The sequence below is a fragment of the Penaeus vannamei genome, chromosome 21 (genome assembly GCF_042767895.1).
Source record: "Penaeus vannamei isolate JL-2024 chromosome 21, ASM4276789v1, whole genome shotgun sequence".
NCBI classification, from domain to species: domain Eukaryota; kingdom Metazoa; phylum Arthropoda; class Malacostraca; order Decapoda; family Penaeidae; genus Penaeus; species Penaeus vannamei.
In genome coordinates, this window is record NC_091569.1 from 9,462,913 (window position 1) to 9,470,412 (window position 7,500).

Sequence of the window (7,500 nt, forward strand, 5' to 3'; positions counted from 1 at the left end):
GTGGTGCGAGCATTACTGTTATCACTGTTGTTTTCATTGCTATTATTACCATTGATATTATTATTGTTATCAGTATCACTATCACCATCACTATTAGTGTCACTAACATTATCGCTATCACTATCGGTATCAATGTCATTATTATAATTGATGTCTTCGTTATTATAATAAAAATAATAATAATTATTATTATTGTTATTATTATCATTGTTATTTTCATTACTATCCTTATTATTATCAACATCACCATCGTCATATGTAATGATAATAATAATAGTAATGGCAATAGTGATAATAAAAATAGTATTAATGACAGTAATAATGATAATCAGAACAGTAATAATAATAATAATAACAATGGTAATAATAATAATAATAGTTATAGTAATGATAATGATAATAATGATAATAATAATAATAGTGATAATGATAATGATGATGATGCTTATGTAAATTATAACAATATTAATGGCAATCATAATGATAACAATATTAAAGAAAATGATATTTGTAACATAAAGATAATAATAGAAATAATAGTAATAATGATGATTATGATATTGATAATGATAATAATAATAATAATGGTTATAATAATTATGGGAATGAGAATAATTATCGTGATTATAGTAATGATGATAATGTTAATAACGATAATAATGATGGTAATAAACATTGTTATTTCTACTATTTTCATTGTGATTGTTATTATTTTATTATTGCTATTGTTTATTTTATTATTATCATTGTTATTATTACAATACTGTTATGATTATGATCATTATTATCATTATTATTATCATAACTTTTATTATTGACATTATCATTTTTATTATCAGTATCATCATTAGTATCATTATTATAATTAAAATATTATCATTAATTATGATCATCGCTGTTATTATTGTATTTTTTATTATTATTGTAGCGGGTCGTAGACCCAGTAGACTTTAGGTGGTTTGGTTGAGTCCGGGATCAACCGAGAATATGGATTTCTTTTGCTCAAGGAAAAACTCGTCTGCAGTGAACAGATGTAAGGTTCCAGGCCTACGGCGCGCTGCCACCACCCGTTTAGTAGGTTTGGGAACCGTGTATGTCGTGTAAGTGGGTGTGGATGTTTTATCAGAGAAGGGTGGAAGGAAAATACAGAATGTGTGTGCTGAATGTTGGATGTGTAAGTCTGTAGATGTGAAAAGGGAGATAGCGTAGGCTGAGCGTCTGCGTATAGCAAAATTAATCTGTTCTTTTGATGTCAGCTTAATATTCTCTGATTTATCTAGCCTTTTTACAGCCTTTCAAGGGTTGCGAGATATCAGAGCAACCTGCTATGTGCTCTTTAGGAAATCCAAGTCCGAGAAAGATTTAGCATCTAACCTTGGTCAGAACAAGAACTTCAGTGGTTGTAAGATTAATTTATATTCTGAGTTGAATTGAGTAAAAGCTCTACGATGGTACGATGTTTATTTAGAGAGCAAGTTACACTCACAAGGGAATTACAGGCATTTTTCAGTCATGGAAAAGTAGAAACAAGGTGTGTGCATCACCAATTTATCACCGCGGCGGTGATGCACGAGACACCAACACAAGATAAACACGAAAAAAAGATTTTTTTTTCCTAAGTTGGCGTCCCAACTCCAGAAGTACTGTTACTTGGGGTGAGCATAAAAACATCCAGGTCCTGAAATTACGTTAAATTGTTTACATCCAACCCAAATGGATGTTGACTGTTAAAATTAAAAGCTAATGCCGAAGGATGCCTAGGAAGAGTGCTTGTGTACAAAAGAATCAAGAAATAAATTAATATAAAGGCTGAAAAAGTCAAGGAAGGGACTATTCACGAAGACTGTCCGAACGCCCACGAGGTCACACAGGAATCGGCCGAAACAACAACAAACGCCGACATAATTATCAAATCCCATGTGATGGCAAGATTAAAAATTCTCAAGAGATACGGATCCCAAAGACTGCCTGATCACCTACAAGGTCAGGCAGAAATCGAGAGACCTATATCGTATTACGTATTAATGACGTAAAAAAATATATACGGGAGGTATGAATCCTCAAGTATGAACGAAATAAAAGTAATAACTTAGTTGTAAAAAAATATATAATAACATGGGAAGTACGATCACAAAGGCTGCCTGATCACCCACAAGGTCAATCAGAAATCAACAAACACGCATAAAGCGGAAAAAAACATATCTATAACGATAAAGTACGTCAAGATACTAAAAAAGATCTTTATCTCAGGAGGTACGGATCCTCAGGCAAGAGCGAAAGAAAACTAAGCAATAACTTAGTTGCAAAAATGATTACACTGGAGGTACGGATCCTCAAGCAGTGACGAAAGATAACTAAGTAATAACCTAATTATAAAAATGATTACACTGGAGGTACGGATCCTGAAGCAGTGTTCCTCTAAATCACTTGGACCTAATGCTCTCAAACAGTTGGAAATAAAAAGTACTGCTATGGGACTTCACAAAAGAGTGCATCCTGCAGATAATAATGTAGTATGTCACGCTGAAGTCCAAAAGAGACCAGTCGTCTCCTACACACGACCATCAAAATCACTGAGCTTGAGGAGATACTCAGCAATCCTGGCGTAAAGGGAGGTAAATCCAAGCGTGAAGTAAATCCAAACGAGAGCACAATACCGGTAAAATTCCAACCGCGAAGGACCAAAGTGCGGGACAGAAGTTAGGACCGATGTGATTTTCCTTTCCCCAACCACTAGTACATATATCCCGAAAGAAAACCCTAGGCCATGCCCCAGACATGGCGCGAGAGAAGAAAATAGGCAAATGAAGTGCCTGAAGACCAAGCCGATAGTTCGACAACCCAAACAACCAAGACGAAAGAAGGAAGGGGAAAAACAAAATAGAAAAACTGGGCAACGACCATCACCCCCTTCGGTGGTTATCGCTACAATTTGGAGGCGCCGACAAGGGGAAAGAACATTAGAAAAAGATAAATAAATGAAAGGATACGGAGAAAATCCGATAATAAACAGTTCTGGGAAAGACTGTGCATTTTGGCCCTAACATATTTACAATAATTAGGTTTAAAAATAAATACATATCCATTTTGGCTTGGCGACTTCAACGCCCTGCAAGTAGTGAGACTTGGTAAATGTTACGTTTATGGTTATAAAAATAACTAAGTTCACATTATCACCACAGTCATACAATTAACTGTCCTTCTTGAATAGTGGTTGGACTTCGTAAAAAAAAAAAAAAAAAAAAGTATAAATAAGAACGGCTGCGGGACTTAGTCGCAGGTGGCAAAAATAATAATAATAATAATAATAATAATAAAATAAAAAGTGTCTGCGGGATGTAACCGTACGTGGCATACGGCGGGAACTTCGTCCCTGGCGGCTCGTGTTGCGTTGGCCGAGGTTTATGGAGATGACATCATCCTTAGAGTCGGGACGTATACAGCCACACACTACAAATATTATTACCATTATTTTTGTAATGAGTAGTATTGTTGTTATTATTTATATTATTATTATTATAATCATCCTCCTGATCATCATTATCACCATCATCATCACCATCATTAATTTTATGATCGTTATCAGTACCATCGTTCGTGTTACTTTTATTATCGTTATTACTGTTACTATTATTATTATTATCATCAATATTGCTGCTGTTTTATTGTTATCATTTTTATTAGTATCATTATTATCATCGTTATTATAGTTACTACTGTGATACTTCCATCCACGACTATAATCTAGGGGATTTCTTATTGTTATATATATTCCAAACCCAGATGGGGTAGTGCAACCAAATTATTCATCAACATTGATTTAAAAATTAAAGTAGCCCAAGAGGTCAATGAGAGAATAATTAAACAAGAACAAGTTGATTATTCATCAAAAATATGTACTATACAAAAACATGAAATATTAGAAAATTAGGAAGATAACATCCATCACCAATTAAGTAGAAAAATGGATAACATGTGAAGTACCCTAATAGCACCCTTGTAGGGTGAATATCATGTGAAGACATTGAGACATTCTTTCATTGTGGATATAAAATATGCAGACATTATATCGGAACAGAATAATTACAAGATATATGTTCGTGGTTCCTAGCCTCGCAATGTCAACACTGAACCACAACAACCTGTTGCGAAGAGTTTCATTTGTTTCGTTTATGTGTACCAACACACTTTGACCAACCTTTAATTATATATTTAAACCATCTTAAATATATAAGCAATCTTACTGGAACCCACTTAAAAGCAAACAAGGCTCCATGACGTAAATTTTCCGGCTTAAAAACAAAGGGAATTGCACACAACCGCCTTCCTCCCACGATGTCGGGCAACTTCAAAGCCGTTTTCCACAGATCCACTAAACTTAATTTCTATTCAATTATTATAATCTGAAGAAGAACTTTCTTGACTAATTATAATCATAGATATTTTAATATCACATTCAACAAAAATAGGTATCAAATAACGAGTTGCTAAAATATAGTAATTATTTAGTGTTTACTTAGATCGAAGGAAGTAAATGAAGAAAATGAATCAAAGGATAAACTTAAATAAAATCAATAAAATGGACAAAGGTATATCCATGACATCCCCCCTTTAAGTTTAAAACATCATTTCCAACTAACTTAAATGGTGTTTTAACATTAAGTCTCTTGACCTAAGTACCAGATCTGCTGAGTGTATCTGCAATACAGTTTTGCTTTCCTTTAATATGTCATATTTCAATATCATACCTTTGTAGTGCTAATGCCCACCACATCAACCTAATTTTTTTCTCTTTGAAACTATTGACATAGCGTAGAGGATTGTGATCAGAGTAAACAATTGTCTTTTTTCCATCTATATATATATGAAACTTTCCCAAGGCTATCAGTAAGCTCACTGCTCCCTTTTCTATAGTGGATTATCTTTTCTGATAATTCTTGAACTTGGATGAGGAGTAGCATATTGGGTGTAGGATATCATCTTGACCTTCTTGTAGAAGAACTGCACCAGCTGCACTTTCACTAGCATCAACCTGTATCAGAAATGGTTTGGTGAAGTCAAGACTTTTCAACACTGGCTTTGAGCTCAACAGTAACTTTAGTTGCTTAAAAGCAGCATCACAATCATCACTCCAAACAAATTTTACTTTGGGACTAACAAAGTCTGTTAATGGTTTCACAATGGCAGCAATTTTTTAATAAAATCTATGATAATAGCTGCACATTCCTAGAAATGTGTGAAGTACCCTAATAGCACCCTTGTAAGGTGAATACCTGATTCTATTGTTATTTTCATTTTTAATGTTGTGATTATGATTATCATTAATTGTATTATCACTTATGATTATATATATTATTATTATTAGCATTGTAATTACTATTTTCAATGTTTTAATCATTACTCTTATTACTGTCATCATTATTGTAATTTCCATTGTCGCTGTTGTGAGGTTGGGAGCCTCTTTTCCTGCCCTTGGCCTGCAACCTGCATCCAGCTCCTGCCACCTATGCCCTGTTCTTACATCCTCGCCCCATCTCTCACGCATCCTCACCCCCTAATGCTCACATACCTGAGATTTTCCTTACCCTCCTCGCCCAAGTTTCCTAAATCCTTCCCATTCTTCCCGTCCTTCTTTGACCTTTTCCTACAGGTCTAACACGATGACCCACCACTGGCGTCTGACTCTACACACATACACACAAGCATGTAGCGATCCAGTCGGCCGAGGAATCACACTGGACTAGGCTAACCGTGCAAATAAAAACAAAAATATATAATAATGAAAAAAAATAAAAAATAAAAGGACGGTTAAGATCTCGTGAAGAGACCGCAGCTCGCTGATGGTAGCGGGAGCGGGAAGCGAGAAGGGTCCCGACGAGAGAAACAAACAAACAAAAACAAAGTACTATAATTCTGTACTGGGACTGCGCCCGTATTTCTTAAAGATGAGCCAAACTTTTTATTCCGAAAACAAAAATAACAGTATAATTAGAAAGACGAGCCAAACTTTGTCCGACGGACAACGAATGAAAAACGTCAAAAGTTAACAAGCGCAAAACGTAATGCGTACGAACTCGATATCCAATACACAGTCTTTTTATACATTATAAATATGATAAATGAGGCGCGACAGTAGGAGGTAGTACGTTTTATATTGGTTTAAACGAGAACCGGCAGATTGCACATATATATTGTACGGAATATATATAATAATTATTAATAAAATGCGTGTAACAATGTCTATTAGGCTAATATAATAACCGCAATATTAGTCAAAATTATTAACGGTTTGTCATAAGTACGTTGGGTAATGTTATGTTCTGGTATTTAGGTTCGTATGATTACGAAAATGTTTGTTATAATGGGTAATTATAATTAAGACAGCCGCGGCAAATTTCTGGTTTTTTTTTCTCCTACCCCCTTCAATCTTAGAGTCCGGTAGAGAATCGGTGGTTGAAAGGGGGGAGGGACACACATATGGGAGAAATAGTGGAATCAAAATTAAGAGTTTAGGAATAAATGCAAAATCCGAACGAAAGTTTGGCGCCGCTGCAAGATGCGCCGCGCCGGTGTCCGTGTTGCCGAAATCTCGACGAAATTTCTTAACCTAACATAACCCGGACCCCATTCCCTGGGGTATTTCCCTTACCCCTTCCCTAGGGGTATTTCGCTGTACTTTTCAGAAAGCTCACAGTACTTCGAGACGGTTCGAGACATCGAAATTTGTAGAAAGGCAACCTTTGAATTTGAATTAAAGCACGACCAGTGAGGTCCCCACAATTTTATCATCTTCCCCGACATGTACGAACACTATTCAATAATTCCATTATACTTTCCGCGGCTGCCTGAATTAGTATTGCCCAAAATAATTTGCCACACACCCCTTATTAGCACGATATCAAATTAGTACCATATCAAATTATCATTACATTTAACACATGTAGTCAGTGTGGAGAGTACAGACGAGCTGCGGCGAGGAGGAACTGGTGGAATCTTTTGTTCTCCGCCGGGTACTTCATTTGAAAAATGGCCTTAGCCAATTTCCCGGCGAAGTGGTACGTCCTCCTGCCAAAGCGGGGCACTTTTGCTTTCGCTTCCCTCCATTTCCGCTCGATCGTATTTGTGTGCGCTTTACTTTTGGGGTCAACAAAATTGTATGAGTTGTTCAGTTAAATGTTGATAGCCCTCTTTCTCCAAACAGTTGTATGCCTTCCAACAATCACTAATGACCGTCGTCCCTGGGTGGATACTCTCTTTAATGGCTTTAAGCAAAGAGAGAGAGCCACGCATCTCCACAGTAACGAGGAAAAAATCCCTACTCTTGCGGCATACTCCTCCAAAAACCCACTGATCTTTAATTACTCTACCGACGTTATATTTACGTTTTCCAAATTTTGATTCATCAATCTCCCCAGACCAATTTCCCCTGATCCACCTATTTTGTCGATGATTTTCAAAACGTCAGAAAATTAAAACCACCAGGCTGAAGCTCGCCCAATT